The sequence below is a fragment of the Lithobates pipiens genome, unplaced genomic scaffold (assembly GCF_037356315.1).
Source record: "Lithobates pipiens isolate NorthernLeopardFrog02 unplaced genomic scaffold, aLitPip1_a1.2 Scaffold_162, whole genome shotgun sequence".
NCBI classification, from domain to species: Eukaryota; Metazoa; Chordata; class Amphibia; order Anura; family Ranidae; genus Lithobates; species Lithobates pipiens.
Genome location: NW_027507750.1, coordinates 5,004,231 through 5,019,982, shown reverse-complemented (window position 1 = coordinate 5,019,982; position 15,752 = coordinate 5,004,231).

The following is a 15,752-nucleotide window of genomic DNA, read 5'->3' as shown; positions in this document are numbered from 1 at the left end:
AACACGTGAACACCGTTAAAGTCTATGGGACACGAACATGAATAATCAAAAGTACTAATTTTAAAGGCTTATATGCATGGTATTGTCATAAAAAGTGTTTGGGGACCCGGGTCCTGCCCCAGGGGACATGGATCAATGCAAAAAAAAGTTTTAAAAACGGCTGTTTTTTCGGGAGCAGTGATTTTAATAACGCTTAATGTGAAACAATAAAAGTGAAATATTCCTTTAAATTTCGTACCTGGGGGGTGTCTATAGTATGCCTGTGAATGGGCGCATGTTTCCTGGGCTTAGAACTGTCCCTGCACAAAGTGTCATTTCTGCAGGAAAAAAAGTCATTTAAAATCACTCGCGGCTATAATGAATTGTCGGTCCCGGCAATACACATAAAAGTCATTGAAAAAAACAGCATGGGATTCCCCCACAGTCCATTACCAGGATTACCAGGCTCTTTGGGTCTGGTATGAATATTAAGGGGAACCCTGAACCAAAATTGAAAAAAAGAAAAATGGTGTGGGGGTCCTCCCAAATTCCATACCAGGCCCTTCAGGTCTGGTATGGATATTAAGGGGAACCCCGCGCCAAAATTTGAAAAAAAAATGGTGTGGGGGTCCCCCTCAAAATCCATACCAGACCCTTATCTGAGCACGCAACCTGGTAGGCCGCAGGAAAAGGGGGGGGACAAGAAAGCGCACCCCCCTCCTGAACCGTACCAAGCCACATGCCCTCAACATGGGGAGGGTGCTTTGGGTTTGCCCCCCCGTATTGATGGGGACAAGGGCCTCATCCCCACAACCCTTGCCCAGTGGTTGTGGGGGGCTTATCGAAATATGGAAGCCCCCTTTAACAAGGGGACCCCCAGATCCCGGCCTCCCCCCCTGTTTGAAATAGTAACGGGGTACAAATGTACCCCTACCATTTCACCAAAAAAGTGTGAAAATTGTAAAAATGACATGACATGGCTTGGGACAATTCCTTTATTAAAAAATTTAAAAATAAAAATGTCCCATGAAGTTTTCTTCTTCTTCTCTTGCTCCGCCGATGGACTGAAAAAGAAAGAAAAAGAAAAAAAGAACAAACGTGTCCGGGAGGCACCCACCGCATGATGCGTCTTCGCTTTGACAGTTCTTTTTATAACTGAGGGCGGGGCCACACCTTGACGTTCCCGGGTGACCCCGTCCCCCTCTGAAGCACGGGGACTTCCCAATGGCTTCCCCGGGGCATCAGAGGGGTTGGGCCCACCCGTTTACGTAACCAGGTACCTGTTGCGCCACTTTACAGGCACACTATAGACACCCCCCAGGTACAAAATTTAAAGGAATATTTGATTTTTTTCACTTTAAGCATTATTAACCACTTGGGATCCGCGCTATTGCAAAATGACGGCAATAGCGCGGACCCACATTTTCGGGACTACGTCTATTGACGTAGTCCCGGTTACGAGCGGCCTGCGCGCCCCCTGAGGGGCGCGCGCGGCGCGCTCTGTGATCGGCGAGTCCGTGAGACTCGCCTGATCACCGATCCGTGTAAGGGGTCGATCCCGACCCCTTATCACGTGATCAGCTGTCAGCCAATGACAGCTGATCATGTGATAAAACGGAGCCGGTAATCGGCTAGTATTCCTCCTCGCGCTGACAGCGCGAGGAGAAAAAAAAAAAGCCGATCGCCGGCGGCCGTGTTCGGGACATCAGTCCCGATCACGGCCAGCAATATAAAAGGACACCTGCCCCCTGCCAGTGCCCACCTGCCACCCGCAGTGCCATCCTGAATAAAGTAAGTGCCCCCCTGTCAGTGCCACCCAGCAGTGCCCATAGTGCCCACAGTGCCACCCAGCAGTGCCCACAGTGCCACCCAGCAGTGCCCACAGTGCCACCCACAGTGCCACCCAGCAGTGCCACCCACAGTGCCACCCAAAATCTGCCTCAGGTGCTGCACCCCAGTGCCGCCCATCAGTGCCCAGCAGTGCCGCCCATCAGTGCCCAGCAGTGCCGCCCATCAGTGCCCAGCAGTGCCACCTATCAGAGCCACCTATCAGTGCCACCTATCAGTGCCCATCAGTCCCATCTATCTGTGGTACCTATCAGTGCCCATCCGTGCCACCCATCCGTGCCACTTATCCGTGCCACCCATCCGTGCCATCTTATCTGTGCCCATCTTTGCCCATCAGTGCCGCCTTATCTGTGCCCATCGGTGCCGCCTTATCTGTGCCTATTAGTGCCGCCTTAACTATGCCTATCAGTGCCCACCAGTGCAGCCTATCAGTGCCCACCAATGCAGCCCATCAGTGCCCACCAATGCAGCCCATCAGTGCCCACCAATGCAGCCTATCAGTGCCGCCTAATCAGCGCACTTCAATGAAGGAGAAAAATGACCCGTTTGCAAAATTTTATAACAAACTATTAAAACATGATTTTTTTTTTTTTTTTTTTTTGCATCTTTTTTTGTTTGTTTAGCAAAAAATAAAACTCCGAGCTGTGACTAAATACCACCAAAAGAAAGCTCTATTTGTGGGAAAAAAATGATAAAAATTTCATTTGGGTACAGTGTTGTATGACCGCGCAATTGTCACTCAAAGTGCATCAGCGCTGAAAGCTGAAAATTGGTCTGGGACTGAGGGGGGTTTAAGTGCCCAGTAAGCAAGTGGTTAAAATCACTACTCTCGAAAAAAACAGTAATTTTTGAAACTTTTTTTTGCATTGATCCATGTCCCCTGGGGCAGGACCCGGTCCCCAAACACTTTTTAGGACAATACCATGCATATAAGTCTTAAAAATTAGCACTTTTGATTTCTTCCATAGACTTTTAAAGGGTGTTCCGTGGCTTTTGAATTTACCGAGAACACCCTAAATTGTTCGCTATTCGGTGAACAGACGAACACCCGATGTTCGACTCGAACATCGGGCTCATCCGTAGACACCACTAGACACAGCACAGGTCGCAGGTTCAGGTCCTGCTTATGTAGCAAAGCCAAGAAACAAAAATGCACTCCATACCGTCACACCATGAATTTTAAAGTGGTATTCAAGGGTCAGCTTTAAAAAAAAAAAAACATGTTATACTTACTGGTTCTATAATGGTTTTGCACAGAGCAGCCCCGATCCTCCTCTTCTCAGGTCCCCTGCTGAACCGGCCGAGATTTGAACCATCTACGGCTGGCTTTAGGCCCCAATCACATGGGACGGTCTCAGCTTTGCTCAGTGGGGATCTTTCCATGTTTTGGGACTGTGTATAAAGGGTCCCCACATACCTGCACATTTCATTGTAAATATTGTAAATTGTACCTTCTGTATTCTGTGCTGTCTGTACATTACTACCTGCTAGAGTTGCATGATTGTTAAAAAAATCTCGATCTCGATTCAACCCCCCTCACTATCTTAATCCAGCATTTCCACGATTCATACAGTGCAGAGCCCTTCTCTGCCCACTCACAGCTGTCAAAAAAAAAGAGCCTCTGGCAAATGTTTATCAACATTGCTCAGCGCTGAAAGATAAATATAAAATTTGTATCATTTGGCTCTTTTAGATCAGGCATCACTAAATGGCGGACCATTTTCCTCAAAATTCTACAAACAATGTCCCATAATGACAACATGATAGAATTTTGTTTGACATCTTTGCAAATTTATAAAAAAAAAATCCCATGTACATAAGTATCACAGGCTCCTCCAATGTACATAAGTATCATAGGCTCCTCCCATGTACATAAGTATCACAGGCTCCTCCAATGTACATAAGTATCATAGGCTCCTCCCATGTACATAAGTATCACAGGCTCCTCCAATGTACATAAGTATCACAGGCTCCTCCCATGCACATAAGTATCACAGACTCCTCCCCTGTACATAAGTATCATAGCTCCTCCCATGTACATAAGTATCACAGGCTCCTCCCATGCACATAAGTATCACAGTATCCTCCCATGTACATAAGTATCAAAGACTCCTCCCAGGCACATAAGTATCACAGACTCCTCCCATGCACATAAGTATCACAGGCTCCTCCCATGTACATAAGTATCACAGGCTCCTCCCATGCACATAAGTATCACAGGCTCCTCCCATGTACATAAGTATAAAAGACTCCTCCCATGCACATAAGTATCACAGACTCCTCCCATGTACATAAATATCACAGTCTCCTCCCATGTACGTAAGTATCACAGGCTCCTCCCATGCACATAAGTATCACAGGCTCCTCCCATGTACATAAGTATAAAAGACTCCTCCCATGCACATAAGTATCACAGACTCCTCCCATGCACATAAGTATCACAGGCTCCTCCCATGTACATAAGTATCACAGGCTCCTCCCATGCACATAAGTATCACAGGCTCCTCCCATGTATGTAAGTATCACAGGCTCCTCCCACGTACATAAATATCACAGTCTCCTCCCATGTACGTAAGTATCACAGACTCCTCCCAAGTACATAAGTATCACAGGCTCCTCCCATGCACATAAGTATTACAGGCTCCTCCCATTTACATACGTATCACAGGCTCCTCCCATGTACATAAGTATCACAGGCTCCTCCCATGTACATAAGTATCACAGGCTCCTCCCATTTACATACGTATCACAGGCTCCTCCCATGTACATAAGTATCACAGGCTCCTCCCATGCACATAAGTATCACAGGCTCCTCCCATGTATGTAAGTATCACAGGCTCCTCCCACGTACATAAATATCACAGTCTCCTCCCATGTACGTAAGTATCACAGACTCCTCCCATGTACATAAGTATCACAGGCTCCTCCCATGCACATAAGTATCACAGGCTCCTCCCATTTACATATGTATCACAGGCCCCTCCCATGTACATAAGTATCACAGGCTCCTCCCATGTACATAAGTATCACAGGCTCCTCCCATTTACATACATATCACAGGCTCCTCCCATGTACATAAGCATCACAGCTTTTGTCATGACACTCAGAATTGATCTCGGGTCCCTCCTGTTTCCACTGATCATCCTTGAGATGCTTCTACAACGTGATTGGAGGTCACCTGTGGTAAATTCAGGTGATTAGACGTGATGTGGAAAGGCACACACCTGTCTATAGAAGGCCCCACAGGTAACAGTGCATGTCAGAGCACAATCCAAGCCATGAAGTCCAAGGAAATGTCTGTAGACCTCGGAGACAAGATTGTACGGAGGCACAGGGCACAGATCGGGGGAAGGGGACAAAAACATTTATGCAGCATTGAAGGTCCCAATGAGCACAGTGACCTCCATCATCCATAAATGGAAGAAGCGGCAGACTGACACTGATTGAGATCCGTTTGGTAGTGAAAAGCTCTTTGGGGATGTAGAGAAGTGTTTGCAGAGTGGTGATATGTTCGCCAGCGAAGGGCCCCTGTGTGATGCACAGACGTTCGTCTGGGGGTGGGGGGGTGTGTTCACCCTGCAGAGACATTATCGGTTTAGCGGATGTGCGCTTGTGTCACCCCTGAATACCTGATCAACATATTTGGGGTGTCATGGCATACACCTGCAGATAATCTCCTATCCACAGAGACAGTGGTATAGTCCGGGTATTCGTTGTTCTCTGAACAAAGCAGAATAAGGATTCACAAAAGACTGTAAAAACGGGAGTCTTTGAATCGTTGTGGTCGAGAAAAGCGTTCATGGTTGTTAGCCATGCGGCTTCCTTTGTTTAGTTGAAGAGCGAGGCTTCCAGGTAAAACATACACACTGTCCCTGCCCAGACACGCCCATAAGACTCCCCTAGTCATTATTCATTGGTTGTTGTATAAACTTATCCTGTTGGAAGGATTTCCTGTGTTGACATTCATATCCTGTGAGGTCATTTCCCACGAAGGAAGCGATTGGCTGTTGGGGCCAAGACTTCCTGCTGGCCATTGCTTTTGTTGTCTTTGAATAAAAGAGCCGGTGCGATGCTCAGTGGGGGGCAGTCGTGCTGAGATGGGGATTTAAGATGGGGATTATGTCTGTTTATGGGGGAAATGCGGGAGACATGGGTTATTTAAAGATGTATTATACTGAAAACCTAAAAGGGCGCCTATTAGCACAGGTGAGATTGATTACGTATAGCATATAGAGATCTCTCCACGTCAGAACCCCCAAAAACTATACAGTATATGATTTTATGAATAAAACGGTGGTCATTGCAACTTTTTATCTCGATTTCCACAGCAATTTTTTAAACACTTTTTTTTTAGGGAGAAAAACAAAACATTTCATACATAAAAAAAAACAAAACAAAAAAAACAGTAAAGTTAACCCCATTTTATTTTACATAGTGTGAAAGATGATTTTATGTCGAGTAAATAGATACCGAACACGTGACGCTTGAAAATCACGCACACTTGTGGAACGGAGCCAAACTTCGGTACTTCAAAATCCCCATAGGCTACGCTTTAAATTATTATTATTTTTTTTAATTTTTTTTACAGATTACCAGTTTAGAGTAAAAGGGGAGGTCTTGCACTAGAATTATTGCTCTCGCTCTAACGTTCGCGGCGATACCTCACATGTGTGTTTTGAACGTCGTTTACATATGTGGGAGCGACCTAAGTATGTGTTCGCTTCTGCGAGCGACCACACGGGGACGGGGGGGGGGGGGGGGGGCGCGTTAATTTTTTTGTATTTTTTAATTGTTATTTTACTTTTATTTTGATGCCTTCTTTTTACATTTTTTTTTTTTGATCACTTTTATTCCTATTACAAGGAATGTAAACACCCCCTTGCAATAGGAATAGGGCATGACAGGTCCTCTTTATGGAGAGATCTGGGGTCTACAAGTCCCCACATAACTCCTCTAGGAAGCCTGAAATCAAGAAAAAAACACAAAAACAAAACAAAACCAAAAAAAAAAAAATGATCCTGGTGTTCTGCCGTATACTGTCCGGCCATCAAATAGTGTCCGCTCCGTACTGCGCATGTGCAGTACGGAGCAGACGAAGCTTCGGAAAATTTCCGAAGCTGAACGGCGCCTGCGCCGTGAGTGGAGGTGGTAGCCCCACCATACAAGCGGACATAGGGTTGTAAATATTAGAGGGCCCCTCGCGGGCGAGCTTCGCTCGCCACGCTTCGGGCTCGGCCTCGCTTTTTTATTCTAACTCTATGTCCACTTGGACAGTGGGGATAGAACCTGGACTCACGGCGCAGGCGCCGTTCATCCTCGGCAATTTTCGGAATCTGTGTTGCTGTGTACTGCGTATGCGCAGTACGCAGCGGACACTATCGGATGGGGGACGTTATTTGACAAGACACCGGCTCCCCAGCAATGGCGACAACATTTTTTAAACTGCAGAGAGACTTCGGCGACCATCTGGCCTGCCGGAAACCTCTAAAGTCAACATCCGGTGCCGGTCAGTTCCTTCTCCGGCTGGCTGATCGCGCGGGTGAGGCGGTAGAAACACCGGAGGGTCGGCGGGAGGGTTAGGGCGGGGACGTCTCCTCCCTCCTCCTGTAAGGATCAAGTGGCTGAAAAGCCGCTATGATCATTCTAAGCCCTTGTACACACGGTCGGAGATTCCGTCGGAATGTGTCCGATCGGAGCGTTTTGTCGGATATTCCGACTGTGTGTGGTCTGCATCGGACTGTTTCCGTCGGAATATCCGTCGGACCCAATTTTCCAACTTGCTGGAAATATTTTCCGACAAACTGCTCCGATCATGTGTAGAGAATTCCGATCGGACAAAGTGCCACGCATGCTCAGATCAAATTCCTGCATCAAAGCTATTGGCTACTAGCCTGAACGTAGTCCCGTCGTAACGAAATAACGTCATCACGTTATGTACAATCGTATTTTCCGACAACTTAGTCCGACCGTGTGTATGCAACAGTTTCGGACAAGATCCGTCAGACAAAATCCGCTGGATTTGGTTGTCGGAATCTCCGACCCGTGTGTACAAGGGCTTATGGTGAAGGGAATCGCCGACTCTAAAAGAACGATATCTGAAGCTTCACCTATCATTCAGATATCACCGCTCAAAGTCCGCGACGTCATATGACGTTGGGCGGGGTAAAAAAAAAAAAAAAAATCCCCCAAAAAGAAATTAAAGCGGGAGTCCGCCGTTTTTTTTTTTTTTTTTAAAAGGCAGCAGCTACAAATACTGTAGCTGCTGACTTTTAAAATAGTGACACTTATCCGCCCAGCGCGCCCGCGATGTCGGCACCCGAAGCCGATCTCTCGATCGTCTCTCGGGTGCTGCCGCCGCCATCTTGGGTATGGGAATCAGGAAGTGGAGCCTTTCGGGCTTCATTTCCCGGTTCCCTACTGCGCATGCGCGAGTCGCGCTGCACAATAAGGATGGTCCCCGCTGTCTCTGGGATCCGTGTGTTTCCCAGCAGGCGGCGGGGGACTTTCGGAAAGGGGCGTCGATTCTGCGGAAAGGGGCGTAGATTCTGCGGAAAGGGGCGTAGATTCTGCGGAAAGGGGTGTAGATTCTGCGGAAAGGGGTGTAGATTCTGCGGAAAGGGGTGTAGATTCTGCGGAAAGGGGTGTAGATTCTGCGGAAAGGGGTGTAGCTTCGGCAGAATCTACGCCGGAAGTGGGGGCAGATACCTGTACTGTACAGGTACCTGCACCCCCCTCCCCCCTGAAAGGTGCCAATTGTGGCGCCAGAGGGGGGGGAGGGTTCCAATGAGCGGAAGGTCCACTTTAGGGTGGACCTCCGCTTTAAGAAAAAAATACATTTGGGCAGACTCGACGGGCCACTCTGACTTTTTTTTTTGTTCTGCCGTCGCTCTTCTACGTTTCTATAACCGCCATGGTGCGCAGGTTATTGTTACTTTCCCCGAGAACTTGCGGCGCGGCATTTGTCAAAACCTTGCTCGGTGACAATCACTTGGCGAGCGTCTTCCTTTGGCGCGGGGAAACCCGAGAGAGCTTGATATAGGATTAATGATCGGGGCCCTGCAACTCAGGAGTCAGGTTAAATCACACTTAAAGAGCAGAGCCAATGCTCTCCGCTAATACATATCATAAACAAGCGACGCTTTGCTGAGCGTCGCCGCGGAAAAAAAAAAAAAAAGAAGAAGAATAAACTTTGTATAATAAAACAACGTCAGCGTGATGGATGGGAGCGAGCTCGCCGTCCTACAGCCCCAGATAGCAGCATTCCAGTAACAAATTGCTATTAGGCGAACGCACATTGCCAACGCACGCACTTCTGGCTCTGACGGCTGCAAGCCTCCATAAGAAGCAGACGCGGATATATTGTTTTTTCAGACGTTCGGTTTGTTATGGGTGCAATTATCAGCAAAACAAATCAATAAACGCCAAATCTATTATCCCGGATAGGAACTGCGGGTCATGCTCTGATTACTTGCTCCCGCTATGGCTGGGCGCCGCCGATAATAATTTTACATATTTTGCTTATATGGGAAACGACCAATTCTCACATCACTGCCGCGTTTAGGAAATCAGTTTTTTTTTTTTTTTTTTTTTTTTTTTTTGGCGCACGGCTCTACGGGTTATTTGTAATCGTTTATTTTTTTTTTTTAGGTTTTGTTATTTTATTTTTTTTGTTATTGCTCTGCATTTGTGCCTAAATTAAAGGAACATAAGAAAGCCCAATTACTATTAGCATTAGCATATTTTACTGTAGGATCCCGGAAAAGAATTACAATTTATATGGTAATAAATCATTTTAGCTTTATGACATTTCTGCTGAATTAAAATGAAGTGAGTAAAGTCAAAGTTCTCTGGAGGGAAGGCGTCCATAGACTAGAGACGCTCATTTCCTCGAATCCCGGGACAGGATCAGGCGATGGTCAGGATAAGGTGCCCTCTATGGAAGTCAGTGGTGGGAAGTGGAGGGGGGGGGGGGGGGTCACTGAGATTTAAATTGACCCTATCATGAGAAAATAATGCAGGCTGCCATTGCTGATCTTTCCTTTGATGTATACTAGTTGCCTGGCTCCTGCTGCTGTGTCTCAGCCAGTGAGGGGGAAGAGCTGCTGCTCTCGTTCACATAGCTGGATCTAGATGGGGTTCAGGTAAGTATTGGTGTGGGGGGGGGGGGGGCTGCAAACAGAAGGTTTTTTACCTTCATGCATAGAATGTATGAAGGTAAAAAAAAAAAACTTGAGCCTTTATAACCACTTTAATGCTTATTGAACCTGGTTGGGGTGCAAAATAGACTTTGGGATACTCCGAATTTAGTGCGCAAAGTAACCAGAGAATACTCTCTGCCTTATCTACACTCTTCAGGAAAATTCCACTCTTGGCAAGCAATAGGCAACCCTGGGACTCCAAGCAAAGGGCAGTTCCCAATCCAGCAGCATGGGAGCGGGTACCAAAGGGGTTAGAGCAACGGACAAAAACTTGGATCCTACATCGAGGCCTATACGTACACTGACCCCGTATACTTGGATGCCTCCATCCAATAAGGCTAGACGCTTCTCCTGTGAATCTCCTGGCCAGATCCTCAGTTTCATCCCGATAATTTGGCTTCAACTACTTCCAGCCAATAGGCCCCCCCCCCCCCAACTCCCACTGTGCTGGGATCTCTATTATCTCCTGCAGATTTAAGCCAGTCTTCTTCTCCTGAACAAGAACCCTCTAAGAACAAGAACAAGAACCCTGCTGCTCAAGGCTTCAAACCGTTTATGCAATCCTCAGCCACCTGCTGTGCATTCCCCCTCCAAGGGATTGGCTGAGACCACATAAATATGCTGGCCAGGGGTCTGCCTCTTCCAACCCTATACATTCCTGAATCCACCAGGAGGCAGGGAGATGTAGTTGAGCCTGCAGCCAGTGAGACCCAGAACAGACAAAAATGATAACACACCGCTCCAAGATTTACAGAGGATCCACTAGATTTACATCTAGCAAACTATTCTAGGATAAATCCAATGGCTGGGAGGTGAGGTTAGAACCCTTTCTCATATTGCTTCTAGCATTCGAAGGGGAAAACACTGCGCTATGCCAAACAAACACAGAAAAAACTTTAAAGCAGCTGCCAACACTTCAAACAAACAAAGTTCAATAAATATAAAACAACAAATAGTGTGGCGCTAAATTTATGTAATGGAATTATACATAAAAAATGATGCCCCTGTTGAAGACATATTTTGTCGAAACGCGTCGGGCTTGCATCTGGCACCCCACATTGCTTTTATTCTGAACTTTTTTCTGTGATCACATGTCATAATTTTTGTTTACTTTTATGACTTTTTAAATAAAACCCAATGGTTACTCTCTGACCTGCACCATTTGGAGCTTTCTTTTTTCTTTATCATATTTTTTGTGGACCTCCTTCCACATTTGGGGTTGGAACCCCAAATGCGACACACTCGATCCTGATATTCTGAGAGACGCTTCGAGAGACGTCCATCATGGGCTTATAACTTCTGAAGCCTCCCCGGCATCCATTCCGACTACCTACAATTCATCATTTGGTTCCATGTTTGGACCCCAAGCGCTGTTGACTCAACTGTCGTAAGACTGATGAGTCCATCCTCTCTGGTAAGAGTATTCTACCTATCTTTTATATTACTTCAGACAAGTTGATACACTTGGTTTCACCTGATCTGTGGATTCCCTGATTTTCCTGTGAGGAATACCTACCACAACATTTGTGCACTACCTAATATATGTGGACTTGTTCACTGGGACTCACTAATTTAATTATTAATGGTTTTCAGTATTCACAGTTTTTATGTTACATTTTTGTATATTTATATTTCGTTTTTTTCTCACAACCAGATTATTTTTTATGTATAATTCCGTTACATAAATTTAGCGCCACACTATTTGTTATTTCATATTGCTTCTAGAAAGCACCAAGGCAAGCAAGTGTCACGTATCTGTGGCAAATCAAGCTGGAGAGAGGGTTTTTCTTGCACCTTCTATCTAACCCCCTAGTAGTGGTGACAGGAGATGTGAAGACACAAAGTGTAGCAGGCAGTGCAAACTGTTGGATGTGATGCACAGATGACAATGGACCACCAGATAAGGACCAGAGGCTGGAGACATAGAGGCACTTGATTAGAAAACAGGAGCAAAGCCAGGACACAATCCAAAAGGTAACCAACAGCCAGACAGTGAGGTACAGGAACATAAGTCAGAGGTAGGGTTAGGATACAAATTGAGGTCAGTTCACAGCCGGGCAACGACGTACCAAATCTGAAAATAGGAAAGAGCCCAAACACAGGTAGACAGGAAACCAAACACAGGTCAAAAGGCAAGCCGGGTCATACACAGGAGTGGAAATTTAGCAGGTCAGAGCACCAATAAATCAAGGACTAGCTGAAGACCACTTGGCAATCTGTCCATGTCACCGTTTAGCTAAAATAGGCAATTTGGCAACAATAATAGTGCATGAGTGTGCACCTCCGCACACACTACTTAGGTTGTGCGCTAATACATTTGCATGCTATATTACATGTCTTGCAGTGAGCTTTTGTTTGGAACTATGAGCGCACCATTGTCTTCTTGTTCTAGCAATGTCTTTCTCAGCCAGAGGAACCCTTGAAATAACCTGCTAAAAATGACTACATCTACAACTCTACATTAGTGTGATGGTCAGTAGTAGGGATGAGCTTCGTGTTCGAGTCGAACGTACGTTCGAGTCGAACATTGGCTGTTCGTCCGTTTGGCGAAATCCGAACACTTGGTCCGTTCGCGTCAAAATTCGTGTGGCGCGCACGGCCCACAATGCACTGCGATGGCGCAGTGCATTGCTGGCTCATGATTGGCCAAGCATGCACTGTGACCCCGCATGCTTGGCCAATCGCAGCGCCAGCAGCGAGGAGAGCCATGATTGGCCACAGGCATCCTGCCTGTGGCCAATCATAGCTCAGGCTGTGTAGTGCACGCCCCACACTATATAAGGCCGCCATTGAGGCGGCCTCGTGTAGTGTGTTGGCATCTGAAGCAGTGGATGTTCTGTGTACCTTCAACACAGTACACACCGATCGTTTTTGGCTGATTTCCTATCTTGCTGTTGTGTAGTGGTTATTGTCTGTGCCCTGACCGCAGTATACACCACTATATTCACTATTCACTTCACTATATTTATATATCGTTAATAATAGAGCTTGCAGTCAGTAGTGTTAGGAGATAGTGCGTGCTGTCTGCGTGCTCTGTACCCAGTACAAACCACTATATCCACCTACATAGCTCTTCTCTATTTGAGCCCAATTGCCATCTGCAGGAGTTATTGGAAGTTGTGTGTGCCTCCAGCACAGCACAGTATACATCTGTATATACCCCTTTATCTCTGCTGTTTTCTGGTTATTGTCTGCGTGCCCTGACCGCAGTATACACCGCGATATTCACCTCACCTATATAGCTAGTGATCTATCTTTAATAATAGAGCTTGCAGTCAGTAGTGTTAGGAGTGCGTGCTGTCTGCGTGCTCTGTACCCAGTACATACCGCTATAATCTATAATATTATAACATTTTCACAGGAGGGCCCCTTCCTGTGCCCACCCAGAGTAACGGTGAGGACTTATAGTGTTGTGGCACCAGCACCACAACCACCAAAGGTCAATTTTTCTACCACTGTTCAACAATGGCATGTAATTACAATTCTTGATATAATCGTTCACAGCAGGGCGCTCCAGCGCCCACCAAGAGTCACTTTGAGGGCTTACAATGTTGTGGCAAAACCAACACCTTGTTCCGCCATTTCTGCAGAGCATATAGGGCAGGCCCCTACTTTCAAACATCCAATTTACAAACATCTCCTACTTGCAAACGGAAGGAGACAACAGCAAGTGAGATGAAAAAAGATGGACGACAAAACAAATTATACAGGGGTGATAACCCTTCCCTATGTTTTCCAAAAAGCTTAAAAATATTTTTTTTGACTGGAGCTACACTTTAAAAATGTACCGGTTGAAAATTACAAACAGATTCAACTTAACACAACAAACCTACACAGTCCCTGTCTTGTTTGCACCGTCTGTATACTGCTGTTCTGAGTATATAGGGCCTGGGGGCCACACACATTTCCTTTTTTTAATATGGGTACGGGGTTCCCCTTAATATGCGTACAACACCTAAAGGGCCTGGTAATGGGCAGGGAGGGCTACCCATGCCATTTTTCTCAGTGATTTTCAACCATATTGCAGGAACCAGATATAACATTAAAACCGCAAGCAGTTTTAAATGGTGTTATTTCCGTTTAATGTCATTTTGTGCAGGGACTGTTCTAAACACGGGAAACACGTGGCACTTCACAGGGATACTACAGACACCCCCCAGGCACCATATTTAAAGGAATATTTCACTTTTTTTTTCACTTTAATCGTCATTAAAATCAGTGCTCCCGCCAAAACGGACGTTTTTAAAACTTTTTTTTGCAGTGACCCATGTCCCCTGAGGCAGGAGGCAGGTCCCCAAACCCTTTTTTGGACAGTATCTTGCATATTAGCCGTTAAAATTAGCACTTTCCATTTCGAATGTTCGAGTCCCATAGACTTCAATGGGGTTCTAACGTTCGTAACGAACGTGGGGTCTGTTCGAAAGTTCTGGTGCGAACCGAACCGGGGGGTGTTCGGCTCATCCCTAGTCAGTAGGTCAGTAGGAAGAACTCCCCCTCACAAATTCGGCAGAACATGTGAACAGACCAAAGTCTATTGGACTCGCAGATACTTTTGTTGAGTGCAGGAACAGGTCCTGCTGTGAAATATTAGATCAAAAATTGTAATTACACGCCCCTGTTAAACAGAGACAGAAAAATTGGACCTTAGTTGGTGGTGGCTCAACAATGTAAAGCCTCACAGATACTTTTATTGAGTGCAGGAACAGGCCCTGCCATGAAATATTAGATTAAAATTGTAATTACACGCACCTGTCAAACGGGCAGAAAAATTGGGCCTTGGGCAGTGGTGGTGGTGCCACAACACTGCAACCCCTCACAGATACTCTTGTTGAGCACAGGAACGAGCCCTGCTGTTAAATATTTGATCAAAAATAGTAATTACGCACTCCTGTTGAACAGGGGCAGAAAAATTGGGCCTTATGCAGTGGTAGTGGTGCCCTGAACTGAAAATATTCCTAGAAGCTATCATCATTAAGATTGAGGAGGAATAGGATAGTCATTCAGCATAATAGGATAGTCATTCAACATATGCAGTCTTCAAGGGACCCCACATCCATAGAAAAATCTATCGGTTACATCAGCATAAGGTGCTTGGTAGCTGGTTTTCCAAGACTGATTCATTTTTATGAATGTGAGCCGATCAACAGAGTCTGTGGACAGGTACACTTTGTGATCGGTTACAAAGCCTCCAGCAGCACTGAATGTGCGTTCAGAAAGAACGCTCGATGCAGGACAGGCCAGTAGCTCAATTGCATATTGAGCAAGCTCTGGCCAGTGGTCCATCCTCAAGACCCAGTAACCCAGTGGATGCTCTGTTGGAAAGGTCTCCAAGTCTGATCTTGCCCATATATATTCCTCAACCATGTAATTCAGACGCTGGCGATGGTTGTTAGAAATGATCAGACCTGGGCGCTGAGGACTGAAGAATTGTCTGAAGGCATCGGTCAGCTGGCCACCTTCTCCACCGCTCTTTCTGTGACTGCACGTAGCCTCAGCAAAACGTTGTCCAGTAGTGATGGCCGAACGGTTCGCCCGGCGGTCGTTTCGCGGCGAATTTCCGACTTTCGCCGTCCGCGGGTTCGAACGCCTTTTTCCGTCGTTCGCCCCGGCGGACTTACGTGTTTAATGTATACAAGAACTTTAACCTTTCGTGACACGTTTATCATGTGTTACAGGACAACCAATTGAGACATGACAGCTCATGGACACTTGGACATTCCCCCTAAC